Source organism: Macaca thibetana, chromosome 8 (assembly GCF_024542745.1).
Source record: "Macaca thibetana thibetana isolate TM-01 chromosome 8, ASM2454274v1, whole genome shotgun sequence".
In the NCBI taxonomy this organism is placed as follows: Eukaryota; Metazoa; Chordata; class Mammalia; order Primates; family Cercopithecidae; genus Macaca; species Macaca thibetana.
In genome coordinates, this window is record NC_065585.1 from 126,770,323 (window position 1) to 126,786,903 (window position 16,581).

The window sequence follows — 16,581 nt, forward strand, 5'->3', positions numbered from 1 at the left end:
CCAGATGTATTGGAGCTCCATTGTATGTTATTTGTTATTTTCTTTTGGCACTTTTAGGGTCTTTTCTTTATGCTTGAGCTTTGGGAGTTTGGTTAATAAATGCCTGGAGAAAGTATTTTTCGGGTTAAATCTACTTGGTGTTCTATAACTTTCTTGTACTTGAATGTGAATATATTTCTCTAGGTTTTGGAAGTTCTCTGATATTTATCCCTTTGAATAAACTTTCTACCCCTGTTTCTTTACCTCCTCCTTAAGGCCCATAACTCTTAGACTTGCTCTTTTGAGGCGATTTTCTAGATCTTATAGATGTCCTTCATTGTCTTTTGTTCTTTTTTCTTTTGTCTCCTCTGTGTGTTTTCAAATAGCCTGTCTTCAAGCTCACTAATACTTTCTTCTGCTTGATCAATTCTGCAATTAATAGACTCTGATGCATTCTTCAGCATGTCAATTGCATATTTCAACTCTAGAATTTCTTCTTGATTCTTTTTAATTATTTCAACCTTTTTGTTAAATTTATCTGATAGAATTCTAAATTCCTTCTCTGTGTTATCTTGGATTTCTTTGAGTGCTTAATACAGCTATTTTTGAATTCTCTTTCTGAAAAGTCGTATATCTCCATTACTCCAGGATTGGTTCCTTGTAACTTATTTAGTTCATTTAGTGAGGTTGTGTTTTCCTGGATGGTGTTGATGCTTATAGATATTTGTTGGTGTTTGAGCATTGAAGAGTTAGGTATTTATTGTAGTCTTCAGTCTAGGCTTATTTGTGCCTGTCCTTCTTGGGGAGGCTTTCCAGGTATTGAAGGAAACTGGGTCCCAAGGCCAAAATTGCTGTGGTTTTTGCAGACTCAGAGAAGTACCACCTTGGTAGTCTTTGATAAGATCCGGAAGAATTCTTTAGATTACCAAGTAGAGACTCTTGCTCTTTTCTCTTACTTTCTCTCAAACAAACAGAGTATCCGTTTTTGTCATGAGTAACCTGGAACTGGGGATGTGGTGATGCAATCACCCCTGTGGTCACCACTACTGGGGCTGTACCGGGTCAGACCTGAAGAGAGCACAGCACTGGGTTTTTCCCAAGGCCCTTCCCTTCAGGCCAGCGAGCTCCCCCAAGCCTGGGAATGTCCATAAATGTTGTCTGGGAGCCAGAGATTAAACTAACAAAATCTTAGCAATGTATCTGATATTCTGTTCTACAGCAGCTAAGCTGGCAATCAAACCACAATACGAAGTCCTTCTTGCTCTTTCCTCTCCTTTCCACAGGCAGAGGAGCCTCTCCCTGTGGCCACCACCATCACTGGTCCAAGGGGAGTTCTACCCAGGCCACTGCTAATATTCACTTAAAGCCCAAGAGCTCTTGTATCAGCTTTTGGTTAATGTTCCCAGGCCTAGGACTCACCCTTCAGGGCAGTGGACTCCCCTCTGGGCCAGGACATGTCCAGAAATGCTGTCCAAGTGCCTAGGCCTGGACTTGGGGACCCCAAGAGCCGGAATGTTACTCTACCCCTCTGTGGCCAAGCTGGAACCAAGGTGCAAGACAACGTCCTTTTCACTTTTCCTTCTGCTTTTCTCAAACTGAAGGAGTCTTTCATCCTAGCTACCACAGTGGGATCATTCCTGAAGCCTGCACATCTCAGAGTCCAAGACCCACAGTGTACTCACTGGGTATCACTGCTGCTTATTTGGGCCCAAGGGCTCTTTAGTCAGCAGGAGATAAATCCTCACAGGACTGGGTCCTTCTCTTCAAGGCAGTAGGTTTCCTTTTTCAACAGTGTGTCTAGAAGTGTTGTCTGGGACCTGGGGTCTGAAATTGGGGTTTCATGACTCTACCCTGATATCCAAGATGTAAGACAAAGTCCTCTTTACTCTTTGCTCTCCTCTTCTTAAGCAGAAGGGACAAGTCACTTTCATTGCTGTGAGATGCACTGTCTGGAGTTGGGGGAGGGATGGCACAAGCGTTTCCTTAGCTGCACCAGCTAGTGTCTTCCTAGGTCACATGCCACCTTGGTCCACTGGCTCTAAGCCAAGCCTAGCACTAGGAGTTGCCTAGGAATTACAGTCCTTGTGTCCTAGACTGCCTTTCAAGTTTACCCAGGACCCCAAAGCAATTCAGCCCACAGTAACAAGGCTTGCTGAGGAACTCAAGTTCTGATCATTGAAATGGGCAATTCTCCTTTGGCTAGGGCTAGCCAATAGCTGTCTCCATGCACAGGTGCTGGCTGAGCCTAGCATGGCTTTATTCTCCTCTGTGACAGGGTGGCACTGCATTCAATGTAAAATCTCCCAGTTGCTGTGCTCTCACTCCCTAAAGTGCACATAGTCTTTCTTTGAGCCACATGGCTGCTGCTGGAAGATGGGAGAGGGTTGATCTCTCCTGCCCTTCTCAATGCCTCTTTCAGTGATATCAGGTTAAAACTATGTGCTGTGATCCTGCATCTGATTTTTGGTTCTTGTGATGCTGTGGTGCCTTTCTAGGTGCAGATAGTTGTTAAAATTTGGTATTTTGGGTGGTGGAGTGGGGCGAATGATGTATGCTTCTATTCTACCATCTTGCTGTGTCCCCTCTCATTGTTGTTTTAATTTGCAATTCCCTAGTGTTATGTGATTTTAAGCATCTTACTATGTGCTTACTTATTATCTGTATATCTTCTTTGGTGAAATCATGTCTTTTGTCAGTTTTTAAAATCAAGCTTTCTGTTTCTTCAGTCTTGATTTTTGAGAGATCTTTGTATATTTTGAATAACAGTCTTTTATGAGATGTGTATTTTGCAAATATTTCTTCTAGTCTGTTGCATGTCTTCTCATGTCATGACATTGTCTTTCACAGAGCAGAAGTTTTAAATTTTAATAAAGTCCAGCCTGTAAATTATTTCTTTTCTTGATCATGTATTTGGTGTTGTATCTAAAAAGTCATCACCCATACCCAAGGTCTTCTAGGTTGTCTTGTATGTTATCTTTAAGAGTTTTAGAGTTCTGCATTTCACATTTAGGTCTATGATCCATTTTGAGCTAATTTTTATGAAGCATGTAAAGCCTGTTTCTAGCTTCATTTTTTTCCCCATATGAGCATCCCATTGCTCCAGCACCATTTGTGGGAAAGAATGTCTTTGCTACACTGTATTTATTGTCTTTGCTCATTTGCCAAGGATCACATAGCTATACTAATGTATATCTATTTGTGGGCTTTCTATTCTGTTTCATTGATGTACTTGTCTGTTCTTTCACCAATACTACATTAATTTTGTAGCTTTATAGTAAGTCTTGAAGTTGGTTAGTGTGAGTCTTTAACTTTGTTCTTATCCTTCAATATTGAATTGGCTATTCTGGGACTTTTCATATAAACTTTGGAAACAATTTGTTGATATTCACAAAATAATCTGAAGGTATTTTTATTGAGATTGCACTGAATTTGTAGATCAACTTGGAAAGAACTAAAATCTTGATAATATTGAATCTTCCTATCCATGAACATGGAACACCTTTCCATTTATCTAGTTCTTTGATTTCTTTCAAGAGTTTCATAGGGTTTTTTCATATAGATCTTGTACATATTTTATTGGATTTATACTTAAATATTTCATATTTTTGAGTGATAATGTAAGAGGCATTGAAAGTGATTGCCTTTTGTATATTAACTTTCTGTAATCACTTATTAGTTCCCAGAGATTTTTATTGATTTGGGGAGATTTTCTCCATGAATGATCATGTTATCTGAAAATAAAGACAGTTTTATTTCTTCCTTCTCAGTCTGTATACTCTTTTTTCTTATTTTCTATTAGCAAGAATTTTTAATATGATGTTAAAAAACCAGTAGTGAGAGGAGACATTCTTTTTTTTTTGAGATGGAGTCTTGCTCACCCAGGCTGGAGTAAAGTGGCGTGATCTCAGCTCACTGCAACCTCTGCCTTCTGGGTTCAGGTGATTCTCCTGCCTTAGCCTCCCAGGTAACTGGGACTACAGGCACACACCACCACACCCGGCTAATTTTTTGTATTTTTAATAGAGACAGGGTTTCACCATGTTGGCCAGGATGGTCTCAATCTCCTGACCTTGTGATCTGCCTGCCTAGGGCTCCCAAAGTGCTGGGAATAGAGGCATGAGCCACTGGACCTGGCTGAGAGGAGACATTCTTGCCTTATTCTTTATGTTAGGAAAGCTTTGAGTTTCTCACTATTAAGTATGATTTTAACTACGCCTTTTTGTAGATGTTCTTCATTTAGTTGAAGAACTTCCCTCTATTTTGAGTTTGTAGAGCGTTTTTATCATGAATGACTATTGGAAAGAGTTAGATGTTTTCTCTGCATCTATTGATAAAAGCATGCGATTTTTCTTCTTAAGATTGTTGATATGATGGATTGTGTTAATTGATTTTTGAATGTTAAACCAGCCTTGCATAACTGGGATAAATCTGACTTGGTCATGGTATACAATTTTTTTTTTTTTTTTTTTTTTTTTTGAGAGACAGAGTTCTGCTTTGTCACCCAGGCTGGAGTGCAGTGGTGCGATCTTGGCTCACTGCAACCTCTGTCTCCTGGGTTCAAGCAATTCTCCTGCCTCAGCCTCCTGAGTAGCTGGGACTACAGGCAAATGCCACCACACCTGGCTAATTTTTGTATTTTTAGTAGAGATGGGCTTTCACCATGTTGGGCAGACTGGTCTGGAACTCCTGTTTTCAAGTGATCCACCCACCTTGGCCTCCCTAAGTGCTGAGATTACAGGTGTAAGCCACCATTCCCAATTTCTTTTTGTACGTTGTTGACTTTAATTTGTGAATATTTTGTTGAAGATTTCTTCATCTATGTTCGTGAGATATATTGGTCTATAGTTTTCTTTTCTTTTAATGCCTTCACCTGTTTTACTATTAGGGTAATTCTTGCTTTATGGAATGAGTTAGGAAGCATTCTCTTTGTTTCTATCTTCTGAAAGAAATTGTAGATCACTGGCCTAATTTCTTTTTTAGATGTTTGGTAGAATTCACCAATGAACCCACCTGGGCCTGGTCCTTTTTGTTTTGGGAGGTTATTAATTATTGATTAATTTTTTAAATGGATATAGTCCAATTTAAATTGTTCATTTCTTCTTATGTAAATTTAGACAGATTGTGCCTGTAAGAAATTGGCAACCTATTTCATCTATGTTGCCAAATTTGTTGGCATAGAGTTACGTATAATATTTCCTTGTTATCCTTTTAAAGTTGGTGGGATCTGGAGTGATGTCTCTTCGTTCATTTCCCATATCAATAATTTGTGTCCTCCTTTTTTTCTTAGTCTTAGTAGGTGCTTGTTAATTTTGTTGATCTTTTCAAAGAACAAGCTTTTAATTTTGTTGATGTTCTCTATTGATTTCCTCTTTTAAATTTTATTGATTTCTGGTCCAATTTGTGTTCTTTTTCCTGTTTAATTTGGGTTTATTTGTTCTTGTTTTCCTTGTCTCCTCAGGTGGAAGCTTAGACGAATGGTTTTAGGTTTTTCCTTTTTTATATATGCATTCGGTGCTATAAGTTCGTTTCTAATAATTGCTTTTACTGCATCCCAAAAGTTTTCATAAGTTGTATTTTTATTTTCATTTAGTTCAAAATATTATAAAATTTCTTTTGAGGGTTCGTATTTGACTTTTGTGTTATTTGGAGTATCTTGTTTAATCTCCAAGCATTTTGGGATTTTCTCGAGATATTTTTGTTATTGATTTCTAGTATAATTCCTTTTGTGGGTAGAGAGCAGACACTGTATGATTTCTATTTTTTGAATTTTAAGTTGTGACTTAAGGCCCAGAATATGGTCATTTTGAAAGTTCCACGTCATATTGAGAAGAATGTGTAATCTAATCTTATTAGATGAAGTGATCTATAGATGTTAATTATATCCAGTTGACTAATGGTGCTGTTGAGTTTGACTCTATTCTTACTGTTTTTCTGCCTGCTGGATCTGTGCATTTATGATAAAAAAACGTTTTTAGAGTCTTCAACTACAATAGTGGATGCATCTGTTTATCCTTGCAGTTCTGTCAGCTTTTGCTCACGTATTTTGATGCTGTGATGTTTTCTTCGTGAACTTTAAGGATTGCTATCTCCTCTTAGAGTACTGACCTCTTCATCATTATGTAATTCTTCTCTTTATCTTTGAGCATCTTCCTTGCTCTGAAGTCTGCTGTATCTGAAATTAAGATAGCTACTTCTACTTTGCTTTAGTTTTCCATAAACAACATATAATTGGGTCTTATATTTCTAATCTACCCTGATAATCTCTGTTTTTACTGTTTTTTTATTTCCTTTTTTTAGAGATAGCCTCACCATATTGCCTAGGCTGGACTCAAACCCCTGAGTCCAGAGGATCCTCTCTCCTTGGCCTCCTGAGTATCTTGGACTACAGGTATGCACCACCACACCTGAATTTTGTCTTTTAATTGGTGTATTTACACTGCATACTTTTAAAGTGATTACTAATATAGTTGGAATACTATCAACCACATTTGCTATTGTTTTCTTTGTTACTCTTGTTCCATTTTCCTATTTTTGTCTTCCTCTCTTTTTCTGCCTTTTGTAGTTTTAATTTAGCATTTTATATGATTCCATTTTCTCTCCTTTCTTAGCATATCTGTTGTACTTCTTTTTTTGTACTTTTCTGTAGCAGCTGTCCTAAAGTTTGCTATATATATTTACAACTAATCCAAGTTTCAAATAACTCTATCCCATTTCATGGGTCATGCAGGTATTGAATAATAACAAGATAATTCTAATCTCTTCCTCCCTTCCTTGTGCCATTGCTGTCATTTATTTCACTATACACTATTTCTATGCAAACATACATAACCATATATGTGCATATATATATAAAATATATCATTCATTTCACTATACACTATTTCTGTGAAAACATACATAAACATATATGCACATATAATATATCATATAGTATATAGCATATATAATGTCTTACGGCATCAAATACACTGTTGCTATTATTTTGAACTGTCTTTTATCTGTTAGAACACTAAAAATAAGAAACATAAATTTTTAAATTTTTACCTTCACTTAATCCTTCTCTCAGATGCTCTTTCTTTATTTAGTTCTGAGTTTTTGACCTATATCACTTTTCTTCTCTCTAAAGCAGGGGTCTTCAACTCCCAGGCCACGGACCGGAATCAGTCTGTGGCTTGTTAGGAACTGGGCTGTATAGCAGGAGGTGAGTGGTGGGTGAGCGAGCATTACCGCATGAGCTCAACCTCCTGTCAGATCAGTGGCAGCATCAGATTCTCACAGAAGCACGAACAGTATTGTGAAGTGTGCATGTGAGGGATCTAGGTTGTGCAATCCTTGTGACAATAGAATGCCTGATGATCTGAGGTGGAGCAGTTTTATCCCTTCATCATTCCTGGTCAGTGAAAAAATTGTCTTCCATGAAACCAGTCCCTGGTGCCAGAAAGGATGGGGACTGCTGTCCTAAAGGACCTCTTAACGTGTCTTGTAGGCATGTGTGCTATCAACAAATTCTCTCAATGTTTGTTCATCCGAGAAAGTCTGTATCTTTGGAAGCATAATTCTTTTTAGGATACAGAATTCTAGGTTGGTGGGTTTCTTTCTCTTAATACTTTGAATATTTCACTCCACTCTCTTTTTGCTTGCATGGTTTCTGAGGAGAGGTCGAGTGGGTGTAATTTTTATTTTTGCTCCTGTATATACAAAGTGTTTTTTTTCTCTCCTGGCTTCTTTCAAAACTTTTTGTTTGTCATTGATTTTCTGAAGTTTGACTATAATACATCCAGGTGGAGTGTGCATGTGCGTGTGTATCTGTGTGTGTGTATTTGCATTTGTCTTGCCTGCTATTCTCTGAGCCTCTTGGATTTTTGATTTGGTATCTGACATTGATTTGGGGAAATTGTCTGTCATTTTTGGGTCAAATATTGCTTCTGTTTCTTTCTCTCCTTTTCATTGTTATTTTCATTATGTGGATGGCTCCACTTTTGCAGTAGTCCCACAGTTCTTGGATATTCTGTTCTTTTTTTTCTTTGCAGTTTTGGAAGTTCCTGTTATTATCTCCTCGAGCTCGAGATTTTTTTCTCAGCTGTGTCTAGTCTAGAATGAGCCTATCGAAGGCATTCTTCAATCTCTGTTACAGTGTTTTTGGTCATTAGTGATGCTTTTTTAATTCATTCATATAATTTTCATCTCTCTGCCTACATTACCCTTGTGTTCTTGTATGTTGTCCTACTTTTTCATTAGAGCCCTGTATTAGTCCATTTTCACACTGCTGATAAAGACATACTTGAGACTGAATAATTTATGAAGTAAAAGAGGTTTGATAGACTCACAGTTCCTCCTGGCTGGGGAGGTCTCACAATTACGGTCAAGGCAAAAGGCAAATCTTACACGGTGGCAGGCAAGAGAGAAAGAGTCAAGTGAAAGTGGAAACCCCTTGTAAAACCATCAGATCTTATGAGACTTATTCACTACCACAAGGACAGTATGGGGGAAACGGCCCCCATGATTCAATTATCTCCCAATGGTCCCTCCCACAACACGTGGGAATTATGGGAGCTACAATTCAAGATGAGATGGGGGGTGGGGACACAGCCAAACATTATCAAGCCCTTAGAATATCAGAGTTATCATAGTTGTAGTAAATTTCTCGTCTATAGTTCTGACATTTCTGCCGCATTTGATCTGGCTTGTTCAGTGTCTTAAAACGTTTTTTTCTTTTTTTTTTCTTTTTTTTTTTTTGCCTTTTAGTATGACTTGCAATTTTTTTGTTGAAATGTGGATGTAATGTACTGGGTGAAAGAAATTCCAGTTTATAGTTCTTTGTTAGTGTGGTGATCTGGTGTTGGGGAGAGGGAGTGTTGGTTGTATAATTACTTCTCTGTCTTTCGGTGAGCCTGTGCCCTTGGACTGTGAACTTCACCAGTGCTTCTGATATTCCCCCACCCCACCAAGGTAGAACAAAATGGCTAGCGGGGGCTGGAGACGGGTATTTCCCTTCCTCCAGGTTGGTTAGGCTCTGATGAAACTCCAGCAGGTTAGGCTGTGGTAAAATAGTTTTACCTGAGGGCAGACCTTGTTAAGAACAGAAAGCTCTGTCCTATCTCAAAATGTTTACTTCCAGCCCCTCAAGCACTGCCTCCATTTCCAAGCCAGAAGCAGGAGGGGATTTTTCTCTAATATTCACCTCGAGGACCTGGCAGAACTCTTGGAAGTAAAACTTCCAAAAGTGTGGGAGCCCTCTTATGACCGGGTCCCCCTGGAGTTTTTAACTCTCAGACTAGAAGAGTTCATTGTATTAATATTTCAGTTAGTTCAGGTGTTTTCTTGTTGTTAGGATGGACTGGCCACTTCTAAGCACCTTACATGCTGGTGTGGAAAACAGAAAAAGCTCATTTTTGAAGACTTGTAGCAATCTGACTTGGACTTAACTATGCTCAATGCCTTATGAGAGCAAATCAGCAAAAAATGTGTGATGTAACTCAATACCATAAATTACATATGGATATCAGAGAGATAAACAGTTCTACAGATAATGTCGATTTAAATAATGAATGAAATGGCAAGTCTTGATGGTCTCACAATGGGGCAAAAAGCTGAGTTTCATTCATGAGTGGTGTAGTTGTAATGTCACGGCATTCCAGCATTCTTCTTAAACTAGGCTTTGTGTTCTTTATTGCCTAGATGACAGGGAAGATGATGGTAATGATCATGATTACAGTGGTAATAAACCAACTAACTCCCAATGCACACTTATTTTGTAATGAGTGCTTACTCTGTTTCAGGTACATGGTAATTTCCTGAAGTATTGTCCTAAGTATTGTCATATTTAGTCCTCACTATAATGCTGTAAAGTAATGATGAATTCTTATCTTACTGATAAGAAGCTAAGCCTAGAACATGCCCAAGATATTTAAATTATCCAAGCTGATACAGATACAGCTTGGATAATTACCTTCTGCTTCACTTTGTCAACACTTCAGAGACTAAACGGTTAACCACTTTAACCACTATGTCACAACTAGAGAATTGAAAATAAAGGTGATCATAAACTACTTTAAAAAAAGGCCACAAAGGTATTTAGATACATAAAATGCAATAGCCTTTGGCAAAGTTAGGAAAAGAAATAGTAAATTTTAGTAATTTCATATCAATTAACTAAGGATTATTTGTTTTACCTGACCCATCAAAAAGAGATATCAATTCAAAAGAATAATCGAGCACAATAAATTTATTATTTATGTATTAATTTATTATTAATCTAACAATAAGTTTATTAATATTTATTATTTATTAAATGTATTATTATTTAATAATAATCTCAAGTAGCTGGGATTACAGGTGCACACCACCATGCATGGCTAACTTTTTGTACTTTAGTAGAGACAGGGTTTCACCATGTTGCCCAGACTGGGCTCGAACTTCTGAGTTCAGGCAATCCACCCGCCTCAGCCTCCCAAAGTGCTAGGATTACAGGTATGAGCCACGGCACCTGGCCAAAATGTTATTTAAATATTAAATCAGCTCCAAACATGATAAATCCCAAGAAATTCATGCCCTGGCACTTCATAATCAAACTGTTGAACCTAAAGACAAAGAGAAATAAAAATCTTGAAAGCAAACTCTTCTTCAGGAATCCAAGTGAAATAAAGACATTTCTAGATGAAGAAAAACTGAGTAGATCTATTCTGAAACAATTGCTAAAGGGAATTCTTCAGAAAGAAGGGAAATAATAACAGAAGAAAGTTGAAACATAAGAAGTGACGAAAGAGATGAAAATGATGGCTATCTGGGTAAATATAGTAGACTATTCTACTATTGAATTCTTTAGTATAGGTTTTTCAGTTGAAGGCAAAAATTATAACATTATCTAATAAGATATTCAAACTGTAAATGTAATGTAAAAGACAACTATAACAAAAAAGGAAGGAGACTAAAGGGATCTAGACGGTGTCTAGAATTTCTGCATTTCACTTTGTGTGGTAAAATATTGATTCCAAGTAGATGGTAAAAAGTTAACTGTGTGCATTGTAATCCCTGGAGCAACCACTGAAAAGCAAATCAATGCAAATTCATACTATTAAAAAACGATGAATTGCAATGGAATAATAAAAATATTTACATAACCCTAAAGGAGGCAGGAAAAGAGAATAGGAGGGAAAACAACAACAACAAAAAACCCACAGAACAAAAAAACCAAGGAATAAATGAAATACCTATTAAAAGATATCAACAATAGCATTATATGCAAATGGCCTAAACATACCAATTAAAAGACAGAGATTGTCAGAATGGATTAAAACATATGAGCCAAGTGGCTGGGTGTGGTGGCTCATGCCTGTAATCCCAGCACTTTGGGAGGCCGAGGTGGGCGGATCACGAGGTCAGGAGATCAAGACCATGGTGGAACCGTGTCTCTACTAAAAAAAATACAAAAAAATTAGCTGGGTGTGGTGGCAGGCACCTGTAGTCCCAGCTACTCGGGAGGCTGAGGCAGGAGAATGGCGTGTACCCGGGAGATGGAGCTTGCAGTGAGCCAAGATCGTGCCACTGCACACCAGCCTGGGCAACAGAGCAAGACTCTGTCTCAAAAAAAAAAAAAAAAAAAAAAAAAAAGAAAAAAATGATCCAAATATATGCTGTCTTCAAGATTAAAAGTAAAGAGATGGAGAAAGATATACCATACAAACTAATCAAAAGAACCTGGAGTGGCTAGATCAATATCACAAAAGGTAGACTTTAGAACAAACAAAATTACCAGGGATAAAGAGGAACATTATATAATGATAAAAGAATCAACTCATCAAGAAAAAATAAGAATTTTAAGTGTGTATGAACCTAACAACAGAACTTCAAAATACACAAAGCAAAACCTTATAGAATTGAAAAGAATAATTGACAATTCACAATTATATATGTAGAAGTCCACACTCCTATTTCAGTAATAGAGCTAGTAGACAGAAAATCAGTCAGGACATAGAAGAATTGAAATGATGCCATCAATTATATGAATCTCATTGACATTTATAGAGCCTTCCACTCAACAACAGCAGACCACTGCTTTTCCTGTTATCTTCTGTTATTGTTTTTCAGCTTAATTCTCTTATGGCCAGAAATTTTCCTTTGAGTGATTTCAATTCTATCAAATTTAATAAAGTTTGTCTTGTGATCCCGAATGTGGTTTATCTTGGTGAATCTTCAAATGCGCTTGAAAAGACTATAATCCTATAGAAAGCAGTGTGGGTGGGTTTCTGTGCAGAGATGGTGGTTTAGGAGGTTGGGTGTAACTCCATTTTAAAGCAGGAGGCAATAAAATATGCTGACTTGCTAGTGAAGAGAGGATGGGAATGAAGCTTCAGAGTAAGTATTACGGGTGTTACATAGAACACAGTCGTAAGTGATTCCAAATTTTAAAAACTGATATAGAAGATCATATATTTGCATGATTGTATAGTATATTTAGGGGCATTTGCCATCTCAGGTATATGAGCAGAAAAGCCAGATGATCTGAGGACATAGTGTAAAAAGATAAGATGTCAAAAAATGCTGATGTTGTTAGTAAGAGAAAAATTGAAATGATGCATCTGGGTGTCTAGGTTGGAGGGCAGCCAGAGAGGCCATAAAGAGAATGATGGATTGGGAGAAAACTGAGAAGTCAGAGGACTCAATATTGTCAAGGGATAGTAGAGCAGACACAAAGGGGGAAAGGTAAAGGACTAATATTTGCATTATTGTAAATTACTTGTGGGCCATTTATTGGTGTAAATAGTTTTTAATCAATATGACAGATTTTTCAAATCAGTATAGATGACAAAAATGAAATTAACTATTACATGAGAAAAACTTTATTTTTTTTTAAGATTGACAGTTGTAACAGTTTTATTTGTTTATTTTAGAGACAGGGTCTTGCTCTGTTGTCCAGGCTGGAGATCAGTAGGCAGTCATGGCTGACTGTGACCTCAAACACTGGGGCTCAAGTCATCCTCCTGCCTCAGCCTTGAAAAAAATTTATTAATAGTATGTTTGTCCTATCATAGGTACTTTACTACTTTAAACCTGCTTAGAAAACACCTCTTTTAGCTTATGTATTGTGCTAAATAAGACGGATTGTGATATTTAGTCATTGTGGTTGCTTATGAATACAAGTGCTATGAAGGTGAAATGAATGCAAAACGGATAAAAAGTTAACTGTGTGGAACAATGCATTTAAATACAGAAGTATAAAGAATGTGGCTTATTGTCCATATGACTAACATATTCCCAGGATTTGAACAGAGGTTAAAAAGAAATAGAATGCCTATTGGTATAGCAAAAAAAATTTCTTTGAGATAAAAGTATATTCAAGCAATTATATATATATAATGGTCCAAGTTTTTCCCCTGTGAATAACCGGGATGTAAGTCAAGTGAGAAGTCAAGTGAGAAAGCCTGATTTAATGTTAAATTAGACAGAGCTCACTTATTTATAAATTCATACAGTAGCATCAGTCTCTGTAACAAAACCCACTGAAATCAATCCGTTTGCAAGTACTAAATATGGAGTGTTCTTCAGTATCTGGCTCTGTCTACATATTTGTATTTATCTCTTGATATTCATTCCTTCTGCTCCTTCTCTAGTGGCACTAAACTGCATGCAGCTTTCTTTTTTTCTTTTTAGAGACACGGTCTCACTCTGTTGCCCAGGCTGGAGTGCTGTGGCATGATCTTGGCTCACTGCAACCTTGACCTTCTAGGCTTACACAATCCTCCCTCTTCAGCCTCCTGAGTCGTTAGCGCTACAGGCATGCACCACTATGCCTGGATAATTTTTGTATTTTTTGTAGAGATGAGGTCTCGCTATGTTGCCCAGGTTGATCTTGAAGTCCTGGCTTCATGTGATCCTCCTACCTTGGTCTCTTTAACACAACACCACAAACAACAGTGGCTTCAACAAGACAGAAACATATTTCTCAGCCATAATGAGATACCATCTCATACCAGTCAGAATAGCTATTATTAAAAAGTCAAAAAATAGCAGATGATGGTGAGATTGTGGAGAAAAGGGAATGCTTACACATTGTTGGTGGGAGTGAAAATTAGTTCACCTGTTGAGGAAATATTACTTCTCTTCAAACAAAAAATACAAATTCTGGCCAGGTGTGGTGGTTTATGCTGGGAATCCCAGCACTTTGGGAGATCAGGTAGGAGGATCACATGAGGCCAGGAGTTTGAGACCAGCTTGGGCAGTGTGGCAAGATTCTGTCTCTACAAAAGTTTCTTTTTTTTTAAAATTTACCTAGGTGTGGTAGCACACACCTGTAGTCCTAGCTACTGAGGAGGCTGAGGTGGGAGGATTGCTTCAGCCCAGTTCAAGGTTGCAGTGAGCTATGATTGTGCCGCTGCATTCCGTCCTGAGGGACAGAGAGGGAGACTCTGACTCAAAAAAAAAAAAAAAAAAAAAAGACAAAAAAAGACCAAATTCTATAGTCTACTGTGTAGTCAGGTATGGATATGTAACTACATTTTGGCCAACATGAGTAGAGGAGTTAAGTCAATTTCCTGGGTGTTTCCTCAAAGAGATGATTCTTTTCTTTCATTATCCCTGGAGTTTGGTGTTGGTTAGAACCCTGGAGCCTTTTTGGATCAGGCAGCTGAGGACCTCACTTTAGTGGTAGTGAACCGTGAACTGCAAACACTTTGAACCCCTAACAACTTTGCAGAGCCCTGTGCTAGTATTTAGCTGCCTAACTCTGGACTTCTTTCTATTTTTAAGTGAGAAATAGATTTCTTTTGGAAAAACTTTCATTTTAGGTTCAAGGGTATATGTGCAGATTTGTTATATAGGTAAACTTGTGTCACAGGGGTTTGTTGTACAGAATATTTCGTCACCCAGGTACTAAGCCCAGTACTCAATAGTTATTTTTTATGATATTCTCCCTCTTCTGACCCTCCACCCTCAAGTAGGCCCCAGTGTCTGTTGTTCTCTTCTTTGTGTCTATGTGTTCTCATCACTTAGCTCCCATTTATAAGTGACAACATGTGGTTTTTGTTTTTTTGTGTTTCTGCATTAATTTGCTAAGGATAATGGCCTCCAGCTCATCCATGTTCCCGCACAAGACTTAATGTTGTTGTTTTATATGGATGCATAATATTTCCTGGTGTCTATGTGCCACATTTTCTTCATCTAATTGGCCATTCATGGGCATTTAGCTTGATTCCATAACTTTGATGATGCGAATAGTGCTGCAGTGAGCATATACGTGCATGTGTCTTTATGAAAGAATGATTATATTCCTTTTGGTATATACGCAGTAATAGATTCCTGGGTCAAATGGTAGTTGTATTTTTAGGTCTTTGAGGAATTGTCACGCTGTTTTCCTCAATGGTTGAACTAATTTTCACTCCTACCAACAGTGTGTAAGCATTCTCTTTTCTCCACAACCTCGCCAGGATCTGCTATTTTTTGACTTTTTAATAATAGCTGTTCTGAGTGGTGTGAGTTGTTATCTCGTTGTGGTTGAGAAATATATTTCTGTCTTGTTGAAGCCACTGTTGTTTGTGATGTTATGTTATTTGCAAACAAACCTCATCTTCTCTTCTACACTATGAATTCCTTGATGATGCAGAATTTTTTTGTATTTTTTACTACTCTTAGTGTGGTGCTTGGCATATAGGGAAGGTCAACAATAGACCAGCACTAAACAGAATTGAGGGAGTATAAATTGGGACAATGTTTAAATGAGAGATCTGGAGGATGGTCCTGTGTCGTGAAGCATCTAAGTTAACTCCTTTTTTTTTTTTTTTTTTTTTTGAGACAGAGTCTTGCTCTGTCGCCCAGGCTGGAGTGCAGTGGCTCACTGCAAGCTCCGCCTCCCGGGTTCATGCCATTCTCCTGCCTCAGCCTCCCGAGTAGCTGGAACTACAGGCACCTGCCACCAAGCCCGGCTAATTTTTTGTATTTTTTAGTAGAGACGGGGTTTCACCATGTTAACCAGGATGGTCTCTATCTCCTGACCTCGTGATCTGTCCACCTTGGCCTCCCAAAGTGCTGAGATTACAGGCGTGAGCCACCCCGCCCAGCCTAAGTTAACTCTTACAGCAAGCAGAAATGGGTACTTCAAGCTTTTATGATGGCAATATAAACTGGAACAACTCTTTTAAATATAGATACATATACACATAGATATGAAATATTTATATATTTGAAAGTTATAAATATATAACCATATATTTATATCATATATTATATATTTATATATAATTGTATGTGATATATTATATATAAATATATATTTGCATATTAAATATAAAATACAAATATATTAAGTATAAGATATAAATATACTTTATATATAAATATAAAATATAAATACATATGTAATTTGTATTTATTACACATAATAAATTTATAACTAATTATATGTAATAAATGTATAGTCTCTAGAAGTTCTTAAACTCTTTTCAAAATATTTCCCTCTCTGTGCTTTGTCTTAAGGAAATAATCAGAAATGTGTGTGTATGTGAGAGGCAAATCTATGTGAGTACAAAAAGGACCATCATGAAAATGTTTCTCATAGGGAAAAAGATCTTGGCAATAACCTCAATGTTCAAATAATGGTTAAATGAGAGG